At 41.3% G+C, this 13,782-nt stretch overlaps 1 protein-coding gene across 3 annotated transcripts in view; it reads right to left on the bottom strand.

The window, feature by feature from the left end:
• BCL9 (BCL9 transcription coactivator) overlaps positions 1 to 10,794 on the bottom strand; it is a 143,486-nt gene extending 132,692 nt beyond the window's left edge. For 2 of the 3 annotated variants that reach the window (XM_072398332.1, XM_072398335.1), the window contains exon 1: positions 10,587 to 10,793. The gene's annotated coding sequence lies outside the window, so the exon portion shown is untranslated. Of the gene's footprint in view, positions 1 to 10,586 lie in introns of all 3 variants that reach the window. The other variant, XM_072398337.1, reaches the window with a different exon arrangement.
• Between the last annotated feature and the right edge of the window lie 2,988 nt (positions 10,795 to 13,782).

Genomic DNA, 13,782 nt, shown 5'->3' with positions numbered 1-13,782 from the left:
TTGTGATGGAGGGGCCAAAGCTAGACAGGCAAAACTACCGCAAACACAGGTAATGACCTCTTTTAGACTGATAGGCGCGTTCACCGATGTTCACCGGCGTCTATGTGCATTTATACCTCAATCAGTCTCCAAAGCCATCATGCAACTTCCGATCATACAACCAGTGTTTAACCCAGAATTTTTCTTAAGCAGGGTGAGAAGACATTGTGGGTGGATGGCAACACCATGTATTGTGACCCAACTTATCAGTAAGCACCCAAAAACAGCCGGGTGGTTACTGAAAAGGGCCAGGTGGTGTGCCCGGCTGAGGGAAAACATTGATACAACCGCCATCCAAATGCCTTTCGCCGCCGAGGTCAACAGAGGTCACTCTGCATGTATCAAAGCCCTCACGTCAAAATGCACCTGTCTGCGCACGTCAGGCTGTAAATGGATCAAATTCTGCAAACATATGAAGCTCTTTTTTTTCAACCTTTATTTCCATTTTTTTGATAAAAAATAAGGCAGTGAATGGATTTACGACAACCCGGAAGACTGACAGCAGCAAAAACTGCAAATCTGCACAACGCGCGGCAATGGCGGCGGCGGTACATCTCCGGAGGACAGGGTGAAGTATTAGCAGGCCGTTGGCAGGCGCTGAGAATGCTGAGATTCCCATGAATGATGGCTCAGAGGAAGATGAGCTGGGGTAACACAAGAACGCATTCCTTATCTTCCTCTGAGCTAAAAATATCAATGCAGGAGGCCGAAGCTGCAGCAGCACCAGGCTTCTACAGCGTTAATGATTGCAATTATGTAAAAACCCCCGCCATAGGTCACTTTTACCCCAGTGACCACTGACCTGCTAACCTTTTATATGAAGTCCGAGAGGGGTCAAAGGTGTGCGGACAGAATAAAGGAAACCTGTACTGAGTGAATACAAAGGCCGCCATTGCTGACCTCTCCTCTTGAAGTTACCCAGCCGCCATGCTGATCCGGTGGCTTCAATGTATTCTGAACCAGTATGCAGAAGTTCTGAGTTGACTTTTTTATCTGAACGCTTGTTTCATGTCAGCAACTATAAAAGCAAAAAGTGGCCAAGCCATTGGTATGGGAGGAGTGAACAATGGCTGCCCCCCTCTATTTTGCTCAGGACAGGTTTCCTGTATGGACTTTGCAAAGAAAAAGAAATCTGTCTGATATCAATGTATGGTTATCATTATTATTATTAATAAACAGTATTTATATAGTGCCAACATATTACGCAGCACTGTACATTAAATAGGTTAAAAACTAACATATGTATGAAGCAGCATGGTGGCTCAGTAGTTAGCTCTCTGGCTTTTGAAGCACTGGGTCCCAGGTTCAAATGGGCCAGGACACTATCTGCATGGAATTTGCAGGTTTCCTTTGGGTATCCTCATTTCCTCTCACATTCCAAAAACATGCAGTTAGGTTAAGTGGCTTCCCCACAAAATTGTTCTTAGACTGTAATAAAGACATATGGCTATAGTAGGGTCATTAGATTGTGAGCCCCTTTGAAGGACAGCTAGTGACACGACATGGACTTTGTACAGCGCTGTGTAATATGTTGGCGCTATATAAATACTGTGTAATGATGTGCTGGGTATCCTGGGTCATCACCTGCCCCTTCTGCAATAAAGGACCTGCCTAGTTGCAATTATTTAAATTTTAGCTATAGTTCCAAATGACCACAAAAAAAGTAATAAAAAAGTTTTTTTGAAAAAACACTGCTTCCAACTGCAAGCACACACCTGGTTACCTCTCTTTAACCCTCCCAGACACCTATCTGCAACTGTTGGCATACAGAATCAATAAACATTGAAATTTTATTCTGCATTTTATTAATTTTTCTATCCAACCCGGAAGCCAATCACACCACAAGTTGTTGGTAACATTGCATAACTATTATTATTATAGTACAGTATTTATATAGCGCCAACATATTACGCAGCGCTGTACATTAAATAGGGGTTGCAAATGACAGACAGTGACACAGGAGGAGAAGAGGACCAATCAGAACGAAGGTTTATGGTCAATGACTGCCCAGGTAAACCGAGTTAAACATCTCCATAAGCGAGTAACACATATCTATATTCTATAATAGATTTTCTTTTATCTAGCAGTTTCCACAGTTACCACTAATAGAATAATGGCAGGAAGATATCCAGGGATTTATTCTGATGTTGTTGGGGGTCACAGAGAATAGATTTGTCCTTAACAAACACCTTCACTATTCATGCATCTTCTTGTTCTTCTTAATGATGACAATTCTAGTTGTGTGAACTAAAGTGACCCTTGGCTTAGCATTACACCTATGTAAATTCTACTTTTGGGGCCATTTTATTATCAATTACCCGGTAATATATCCTTATACAGAAAGTGCACGCTGGTCCTAATTTATTTTAACATTAGCTGTAAATTATTCACTCACACAATAAAATAAAAGATATTGTTACCACTTTATGCTACTTCCTTCATCTCTGAGATTGTAAGCTTTTCGGGGCAGGGTCCTCTCCCCATCCCATGTCATTGTTTGCATCTGTCTGTCATTTGCAGCCCCTATTTATTGTACAGTGCTACATAATTGTTGGTGCTATATGAATATTGTCTAAAAATAACATTAGAAATTAGTATTCAAGTGAGGCATAGGTTAGCATTCGAGATTTAGGTTAAGTGTTAGCTATAGGTGTAGTGTCGGATTTAATATTAGGAGGCCTTTGTTATTTAATGCAAAGTTCTTTAAACATTTGCAACCAGTCCGTGCTTTCTTGCTGAAAACAATTGCCGATGTCTCTTCTGCAATTAGCATTCTTACCTGCCTGATCACTCAGCTATCAAAGTTGCAGGATTAGTTGCTGAGATGCTTGGCACATCCCATTGACATGATAGTGGGCTTTGTACAGCTCTGCCTGATATGTCGGTGCTATATAAATACTGTGTAATAATAATAGTAATAATAAACCCAACTTCCCCTGCTATTGCTGGAACTAAATGAACTCCGGCAGTTAGTCCGGCCAATCAAGGTGGCCAAAAATCAGAACAACGAAAGGAAGAAGGAAAAAGATGGCGGCAGGCATGATGAAAAGGGGACAGGTGAGAATACGCAGGGTTTAGTCCCGCTTTACTAACTTTTGTCATGTTCCTGGGTAATGAAGAGCATTTTTACTGCACAAAGAAATCCAGGAAAGCTGAATGGAGCTTTTTTTTACCAGTAAAACCAATCGCACCCTTAAAAAACTCCAACTATTGGCCCCAAAGCATTGCACAAAAATGAAAGAATTTTCCCAAAAAGTCACAACCACAGAATATCTATTGTCCTCTATAAGCAGTGACATTAGGGTGAATGTACAATCTTTTACAAAACATAAACTAATCCGTATCCTGGTGAATCCTTCAATACCGGTAACGCCATTATTATGAATATATGCTATAAATCAGGTGATTGGTTTGACTTTTGGGTGAACCTACTTTAAAAAACTTCCTAGTGTATGAAAATGTATAAATAGTTCAGATCTTCTCACAATTACCAGGGGACTCCGGGAAGGGAAGGAGGCGTTGGAAGGCACTGAACAGGTGTAAAGAATCTCCTGCAGCTTTCTTAAGATGAGAAAAAAAGGAAACCTGATATCCTGAATGATGGTATTTTGTTCTGCAAGAATTGAGCTCAGACTGTTGGCGGGAAGCATGCAGAAAGTTACAGAGGTTTGTGTTCATGTAGCAAAGAGTACCTGTCACGGGTATAACATTCTATTATTATTATCATCCAGTATTTATAGAGCACCAACATATTATGTAGCGCTGTACAAAGTCCATAGACATGTCACTATCTGTCCCTCAAAGGAGTCACAATCTAACATCCCTACCATAGTAATGTGTCATTAATAAAGTCCAAAGTTAATTTTAGGGGGAAGCCATTTACCTTACTGCACGTTTTTGGAATATGGGAGAAAACTGGAGGAAACTCACACCACGCATAACACAGGAAGAACCTGCAAGCTCCATGCAGATAGTGTCCTGGCCGAAAATTGAACCTGGGAACTAGTGCTGCAAAGGGCAGAGTGCTACCCACTGAGCCATCGTGCTGCCCAACCAATTCTAAAATTATTACTGGATCACGGAAGCTTCAGCGTTACATGAAATCAGGCAAAGCAAAATATCAGCAAATTAAACTTCACAACCACACAGCACCATTCTTCAAAACTTTTTTAATGGATTGGAAATAGAATAGCTGCAATAGGTTTCTATTGCTGTCTGGGTCTCCACTGGGAATATTCACCCACACTATCTGTCACGTTGACCATTGTCTTTGGTATAAATAGTGAGATCCAAAGTTTTGCAGTTTTCATAGAACAGGAAAGCTGATAAGGAAAGCACTTGTTCTGGTGACAATTCTCTAAAATGGGATTTCCCTCACTTCGAAGAGATTACTTCTCATTTCCTGTTGTAGCTCCAGGACAGGAAGTGAATTGTACTGATTAGTTAAAACCATCTACCTATATGATACATATACATATACCCATCTAAACCAATACATATATGGGAACTGTTCTACATGCTAAAGGGCTGCAATTCTCTTCTTGTCATACACAATAAGCTCCACTGCCGTCTCCAGTCCGGGTGTGCAAAGAGGTTAACAAAGTCAGAATCAGATAGTTATGTTGACTTAACATTCGACCTTGCATAATATTCTTAATTCCCAGTTGTAGGATGCAGGGTCCTTGGCCATCATTCTAAAAACGTATTTGTCCCCAGCCCATTTATTTGTTCTATATTTTCCTATACTGTACTGTGTTCCCCCAAATCCCAGTCTGCTCCATATTCCAGGAGCTCCAATATGCAGGCCCATGAATGCATGTGAAAAACAATTCACCGCCCTGACCAGTTTCACCAAGGAGGAAAATGTCCTGCATGATGTGTGAAGGCTATGTACGGCGCTTGATTGATCCCCATAGTAAAGAGCAGATAGAAACATGAAGGTCGAGTGAGGGCTATAAAGTTATCAAGAGGTCATTAATTCATCTCTTTATTTCCAGGCAGTAACCTCCAGACTTTCCTATGTACACATAATGTCAACCCTCTATAGAGCCAGGTTCACTTTATCAGAACATCATTGATCAAAATAGACCTCTTGCATTTCCTTCATGTGCTCCAGATTGGGGGCAATTTGTTCTGACACAACTTCATTGGACACCTTTAGGTTCGGTCAATGAAGCACATAGGAGAGCTAGAGTTCCCCAAGGTTCCAAAAATAATGCTTCTACAGGAATTAGGTAACAGATATGTCCACGGTGGTGGATGTGGTGGAAATATATCACGTTGCATTCCGTGCCAATATTATGCAATACCAGATAAGGCAGTAAACATATCTACTGCACACAAATGCTGCTAGAACATGTTGTGGTGGGTAACTGTTTCAGCTAAGAAGAAGGGTGGGGAAAAAGTGGGCCAGAGGGTCAGGATGAAGAAAGGGCCCATGTTCTGCTAATAATCTAAGTCATTCTTACGAGGAAACCAGACCTTCAAAAAGGGTCATAGTGATGTCATTGGTGCTTATTTTGCAAGTAAATATCTACAAGAAGGAGAAACTTTAAAATATTGTACCAGTTGTTCAGGAACAACATACAGGATGAAAAACCATACATAGTGGGACCATTCGATAAATAATAGTATCTCCCAAAACTCTCAGATGGGAAAGAGAAGAAGAAGAAGACATCTCTAGCTCAAAATATGTAGCTACAAAGTCCCTGTCATGTCCCCAACTATATGGACTATGAAGAATTAATATGTAACTGGTTAAAACCACATTTCTCACCACCCTTTTCCCCTAATATTGGCTTTTTAAAAAACTGCAAGAAAGTTGGGTTTTACTTCTTGGTCCCCTTCCCTTCTTCTTATATCACCTAGTCTTGCTGCATAATGAAAGTAACAAAATTAGAAGGTTGGCTTGCACCTTCTGGCCCCTTCCCTTCTTCACATATCATCTAGTCTTGGTGCATAATGAAAGTAACAAAATTGAAAGGTTGGCTTGCACCTTCTGGCCCCTTCACCTGGTCATCAAAGATGACAAACATACCTAAAAGAATAAACTTAGCATTATCCTCACCCGTCCGTTGTCTTCTGTTCCGCTAAGTGTGACATCCAGGTCCTTCTAGGAAGACTCCAGTGAGACTGGAACCTTCTCATGAGAATTTGGCTGCTCTGGGTTCCTCAGGAGTCTTCCCGGAAGGATGGTGACCTCTTCCTTACCCAAGTGTCATGGGTAAAAACCAAAGGTAAAGTACTTTCTCAAAAAATGAAGGAGGTGACGGCTCAGACAGTGTAAGTGGACCTTTCATTTCAGTAGGAGGTCCATTTAAAGTAGTACAGAATCCAAAATAAAGGACAATGGAGTAGGAAGAAGGGATTTGGTTCCTAAAGAAGAACAATCCCACCGAATGATGGCAATAACTAAATGAATGGGTTTTCAGTTTTAGTACTTGGTGACATTATAGAATGTTCTCCACCATCCAAAGATATGCGTTTCTCCTCCGAGAAAGACCTAAGATGTCCTTAAGTTGGCCTGGTTTTGCATGAATGTGCAAGCTTGTACACCACCCTTTCCTAGGAATTCTTTTTTAGTTTGTCTCCTAATCCAAAATCCAAATAGATTCAACCTGCATTGAGGTTTAGGCAGGTTCTTAATGAACACCCACTGCCAGTGAATTGTAAAATAGGATTTTCCCTTTCATATGATACTGGGTAAATGGGAAATGTACCCCATTATTGAACTAGTTCCTTGGTGTGTCCAGGTCCAGTGCCAAAGGACCCCACAGAGGTTGGATCTTGGTGGACAAGACATTTAAAAACTCCAGACAGTCCCAACCCTTGAGGACCAAAACTGGACCTTCAGTATCAACCCGACAGAAACCTTGCAGTCTCTGAAATCTCCACCTTTTACAAATAAAGAAACCATCCTGCATTCAATTGGCTCTCTTAGCAAATCCATGTGAGAAAAAAGCAGAATGATCTGTTTAGCGGAAACGTCTGCTCATATGGGTGGGATACAAAGCGAATGGAGAAGAAGGTGAGGAAGATGCCTGGAGAGGATTAAAGGGGCTGATGATATCATATCCAAGATGGCGGCAGTCCCAGAGGTTTTGGATGTCTATAGAAGGGAGGTTTTTCCAGATGCTAATATATCAGATGCATATATAATCTTATAGGACAAAATAAATGGCCTGGTGACAGGGGCTCTTTAAATTGTTGATAATAGTCATATGCAAGGACAATGGCAAATACAAAGTGGGGGCCCCAAATTCACAGGATTCGAGCTCCCTGCACCCCCTGCCATTCCATTAATCTGGGTAAAGGCAAGGGCCCTGGTCAATTGACCATTCCCCCCCAAATAAACAGGCCATGGCCATATAGCTAATACAAGTTGGCCCCATCCCATTGGACATGCTCTGTGATATTGAAAGCTTGCCACCACTCACTTGGGTCACTTCCTTAATTCTAATAAGAGATATTTAATGTTACAAAAAAGTCACAAATTTCCAAAAATACAAAACCTAAAAATAAAATGTTTTTTTGCAACTGTTGCAATAGTCCATTTAAAGGCTTGGTACACAGCCGTCCTTATCCCCCTGCTTCTGTAAAAGGCTCATTATTGCATGCAGAACTTTACGTAGAGCTTGTGTTTAAATTGCAGGCAGCCCTGTTGCATGGAATCACCAAGAATACTTCTGGATCAAGTAATCCTGTGCAGCACTTGGCAGCTGGCACCGTGCCGCTTGGTCACCCGCAGCTGTGGTTATTAAAGACAATTGGCAGCTGGTGACAGCAGTACTGGTATCACTTACTGCTGCCCCTATTCATTCTCTATGGGGCTGTGTAGGTAGAAGCTACTTGTAGGGTCTCCCCTGAGGCAGCTGTTCCCTGGCATGAGGAAGCCGTAACCGCACCGCAACCTCAGTGTGAACATTCACCGAGCAATATGTCATTGTGCCAACATCAAAACCTCCCACTGAGCGCTCACACATTTCAAAGATCTCAACAAGTGGATAAGAATCTACAGAACGGAAGCAAGTGACAATCTTTTTTTTCTCTCCCATAAATTAATATAAATACATTTTACACGCAGCAATTTCCAGTCACTGAGCTGCTAAAAAAACACCAACAATTCTTTGCATGACACATCAGCACTTTATAGAAAAAAGAGAAACGTCAATATGCAAATATTACAATGGTTCCCCAACCAAAACACTGCAAACAACAATAAACTGAAAACAAGGTAAAAGAATACAATAAAACCATCAGCCAGCAAAAAATGCAAAAAGAGTCATCGCTACAACTGCTGGTGCCGCCATACTATGAGCGGCTCTGCCATTGGAACTCATATTGAACATTTATTGATGATTAAGTAACAATATAATAACATTGATTAATGTAATAAACATGTTAACAGATCACAGATGTTGTGTGCTTATGTGTGCATGCGTTTAGGTCACATGACCACACATGCATCTGTGCTTGACATGCTTACAACATATGGTATGCAAATTAGTATTTTATTATTGAACATTGACCCCAAGTTGGATGGATGGGAGGAGGATGGCTGCTTGCTGAGAAGGATCATTGCCACTTCCTGGAAATGCTATCTGCCTGGCTGTGCTCATGCATTGGTAGTCTCTGCATGCAAATAAATTGACCATGAAAATCAAAAACATTCAGCTGCGACCTCACATAAGAAAGCAAAAGGTTCCTGCGTCCCGATAATGCTAATTTCCTGGCTGTGATTGGGCCCCAGTCAATCTCCATCGGTGGCCACAAATACAAATCCTTCTTTCTTTACACGTGGGTCTGCAAAAACATTAAAAGCCAGGAAAGTAGCATGTTCAGGAGAAGTCATCAATGATAACTGGCTCCAAGGCCAGAACTCTCGCCTTTAAAGTCCCAGGTTCGAATCTAAGCCAGAACACTAGTACTAAGCACCAACATATACCACAGCACTGTACAATAAATAGGGGATGCAAATAACAGACAGATACAAACATTGACACAGAAGGAGGAGAGGAGGACCCTGCCCTGAAGAGCTTACAATCTAAGAGTTTGTATATTCTCCACATGTTTGCATGGGGGTCTTCCTCCCCCATCCTAAAAACATGCAGTTAGGTTAATTTACCTACCCACATATATGACTATAGTAGGGACATTAGATCATATATCATATATATATGGACTTTGTACAACGCTGCACAATATGTTTGTGCTATATAGTATATACATATCAGCACGGGGTCTCAGTGGTTAGCACTCAACCAGCACACTATCTGCATGGAGTTTGTATGTTCCCCCTGTGTTTGTGTGGCTTTCCTATATATCTCAAAAACATGCAGTTAGGTTTATTGACTTCCCCCAACATTGGCCTTAGACTGTGTTACTAATAACCATGGTAGGGACATTAGATTGTGAGCTCCGCAGGTCAGTTAGTGACATGACTCTGGACTTGTAGAGCAGTGTGGAATATGTTAGCGCAATATAAATAAAAAATTAATTATATATGTATGACACATTTATTGCCATTATTTATTATTATTATTATTATTATATATAAATTAATATTATTGTTATTATTGATAACAGAAACAAAAATGTAAAACTCCTACATGAAACAGTTCAATATCCCTACTTAATGTACAGCGCTGCGGAATATGTTGGCACTATATATATACTGTTTATTATTAATACTATATTATATATTATATTACTATATAATATAATACTAATAACATTTTTATTATTATTAATAATAATAATAATAATAATAATAATATATATATATATATTAANATATGTTTAATTTTGAAAAAGTAAAATAATATTAAAACAAAAACATAAATAATAATAATAATAATAAATGACACACGGTAATACTAATACTAATTAGTATATTACTGTAAAAAAATAAATTTATATATATATTTGTACACACATGTATCTCACATATATTTATAGAATTTATTACAATGTATCATACTGTAGAACATGTTATATAATTTTATGATTGCCTCTTATATAATATTCTTATTACTCCCATCAGCAAGCAGCACCCTGCACCTCTAAGTAGATCACATCATCATCATCATCATCCTCCGCCGGTCTCCCTCCAGCATTCCCATTATAATCCATCCATCACTATTAAACAATCTCCCCAAAATTCCCATCCATGCAAAGACAAGTCCTTAAAAAAAAAATTCCCACCAAAACCATTACAAAAAAATAAAAATCTGTCTCCTAACACCCCTTTTTTTCTTTTTCCAACCCCCCAAGTAAAAGTTCAGTAAGCTTTGCCCCAAGCCAGCAGGCACCAGGGGGTGAGGGTATCAGGGCTTTTTTTTTTTTTTTGCAGATGTGAAATAAAAGGAATGGATACATTGTAACCTCCATATGATAAGAATGATATTTTTTTGGAATGTTGATAAACAAGAGGCAGCCAGGGTGCTTGGAGTGGGCTCAGTGTCACCCAATGACTGCTGTGTGTAAGCTCAGGAATTCAGCTCCTCACCCTCCCACAGCAAAACCCCCAACAATGGCTCTGTTCTTACCTGGCCTGCTCAGCACAAGGGCAGCTGCATTGCTAGAAGTGGGCAGAGCAATATGGGCACCGGTTGGCTTGGCAGTGCCTTGGCCTCTGGTGTACAGACACTAGGACAACATCAAAGCAACTTTAGGGGGGGGACCCTTCAGGGGCCTATTGTCTGCCTGTGTTGTGATCTGCGCTTCTTGTGACTCCCCCTCTGGCCGCTGGGAGACTTGGTACAGCCCAGGCATTCATGCCAAGTAGCTTTCACACATAGAAGCTTGTCTCAAGCAATTGCTGACAAGCCACAAACAAGACATTTTCTCCCTCCCCCTCTAGTTTTTTTTTTTCCTTCTCCTTCCTCCTTCCACCCCCCTCCTTCCTCCTCCTCCTCCTCCTCCTTCTCCTCCACCTTCTCTTTCTTCCAAATGCCAACTAAAAAACTCCAACAAGCATTGGAGCCAGGGGCACACGCGTGTTGGCGCACACACGCATGGGCCGGTTGTAGAAAGGGGGGTGACCCTCGCCTTTATCCCTTGTTATCATTAAGGGCCTCCGATGTCTAATTATCCGAAAATTTGGTGAAAGGAAATGTGCCGCCCCGACTTTACCTCTGGAATTTTTTATTTTTTAATGGGCCGCCGGGGTAATGAACTTTCTTTTTGATGTTCTCCGCAGAGGCCGGTGACCCCTTGGCATGGCATTTGGAATTTGGCGGTGAGACCGGCTTCAGCCATAGAGGGAAATCTTTTTTTTTTTAGGGTGGGTTGCTCCACAAAAGATGGCACGAGCGGGGAAAGTTTTGGAGGGACCATGAAAGGGTTAAAGCGGACCTAAACTTCAAATTTTCACATAAAAGACAACGCTTTTATGTTAGAGGAGCTAAATAAATAAAAAAACACCTTCAATCATGCAGAGCAGTCCAATCCATGCAAAGATGTCTTTATTATTACACAGTATTTATATAGTGCCATCATATAACACAGTGCTGTACAAAGTCTATAGTCGTGTCACTAACTGTCCCTCAAAGGAGCTCACAATCTACCATAGTCATATGTCATTAATGTATTCTAAGGTCAATGTTTTTTTTTTTTTAGGGAGAAGCCAATTAATCTCACTGCATGTTTTTGGGATGTGGGAGGAAACTCACGCAGACAGAGGGAGAACCTGCAAACTCCATGCAGATATATGTCCTGGCTGGGAATCGAACCTGGGACCTAGCGCTGCTAAGGCTGGAGTGCTAACCCCTGAGCCACCATGCTGCCTTCTATTGGATCCTGTGTCGTCTTGTAGTTGGCGATCCTGGCGCCGCCATCTTTGTTTCTTCTTCCGGGTCCGTCATCTTACATCAGGTGCGAGATTGGGTCACCTAGGATGGAAAAACAAATGGGTGAAAAGGCTCCTGCGCATGCCTGAGATGCTCGGGCATGCGCAGAAGGAGCACCCAAGAGCCTCCCGGGATGCATGACGTAAGTATCCCGGGAGGCTTTGCGCTCCCATTCATTCTCAATCGCCTAGGCGGTGCTGCACCCTTTTTTTTTTTAAAAAGGTGTGTTCCATTAAAAAAAATTTACCTTCCATAAAAAGTTTGTCTACCCTTTTATGTAAAGTGAAACTTCTGAGTTTACTTACGCTTTAAGTAAAAATTCTGTTTGTTTGTGTTTTTTTTAAGTGCAACACCCTTTTAAAAAAAATAAAAAGGGTCCAGAACCTAATTCTCAATCGCCTAGAATAAATGGGAGCGCAAAGCAAGGCTCTTGGATTCTCCTTCTGCGCATGACTGAGCATATCGGGCAGAAGGAGCCTTTTGGTGGAAATGGAAAGATTTGCAGATGTACGCATGCGCAGTGAGATGGGCAAGTTTTTTTTCCCGATCTCGCGCCAGGATTGGGTGACGTAGGAAGAAGAACCCGAAGAAGAGGCGAAGATGGCGCCACCCGACGCTGGCTCAGAGACGCATACTGGGACGACGCAGGACACGATGGAAGACATCTCCGGAGGAATCAGACTACCCTGCGGGATTGAAGGTGTTTTTGTTTTAGGCACTTTTCAGTTTAGTTCTGTTGGCGGAGGTGCGAAGTGTGCCACTGCAGGGGGGCCCTGGACTCTTCTCAGCCCACTGGGTCCACAAGCCAGTTCAGCAGAGGGGACACAAGAGGGTGCTGCACAGGTGCCCCGTTTGCTACGTCCACCACTGTACTGGCTGTACACCGTGCAATCTGATTGTCCAATCTCCTGTATGTAATGCCAGAGCCTGTAACATAAATTGTATCAGAGCTGCTGTTAGTCTAACAGAGATTGCATAATGATTGTACAATCACATTGCAATGTGTGTGCCCCGATATAGGCTACGTACACACCTGCAACAATTGTTGTTGGAAACGATTAATAACCGGTCGTTCAATAATCGTTAACAAAAAAAGTGAACAACGACAGACCAACGACACCGATGATTGTTGCTTGAATATGAACGACTGTCCCGGCGGATCTGATTGGGCGAGGATCGTTCGATATCTATTGTATGTACGGTCGTTCAGTGATCGTGAGCGGTACACTTTCTCCGGTACACTTCACTTCCTGCATCGTTCAAACATTCGTATCTATCATGTGTACATTATTGGTGAATTATGTTTGAACAATCGTATTGTTACAGCATGTACAGAATCGTGCACTATACAATCGTTCAAAATAATTGTTGATCGTTCGTTTTCAAATGATAATTATTGCACCTGTGTACCTAGCCTTAGACATCTGCCAAGTGTTTATTGCTGCATTTGGAAGATATTTATCCTCTGTTGTCACCAAATTAAGGGTTAAAGGTAAATCTATTAGATTGTAAGCTCTTCTGGTCAGGGTCCTCCCCACCTCTTGTGTCACTGTCTGTATCTGTCTGTCATTTGCAACCCCTATTTAATGTACAGCGCTGCATTATATGTTGGTGCTATATAAATCCTGTTAATTATTATTATGAATAAATCATCCAATGAGGATTTATGTTGGGGTGACAACCGCTTGCTTTGCTTCACAGGAAGTGAAAGGTTTTTGCAGTGTTTGATCCAAAACTGTAAAACTTGTCTACATAAACTTTGAAGTGCATGCAAACTCAAAAATAACAGAAAAAAGTTTACAGCACGGTTTCCTTTTTGCAGGCTTCTGGACCCAGTCACCTGCAAGTATGAGACCTAATTAATGTACAGTGCTGCATAATATGTTGGCGCTAT

This window comes from Pyxicephalus adspersus, chromosome 1, assembly GCF_032062135.1.
Source record: "Pyxicephalus adspersus chromosome 1, UCB_Pads_2.0, whole genome shotgun sequence".
In the NCBI taxonomy this organism is placed as follows: domain Eukaryota; kingdom Metazoa; phylum Chordata; class Amphibia; order Anura; family Pyxicephalidae; genus Pyxicephalus; species Pyxicephalus adspersus.
Note: the sequence above shows the minus strand (reverse complement) of the source record. Positions and strands in the feature narration are given on the sequence as shown.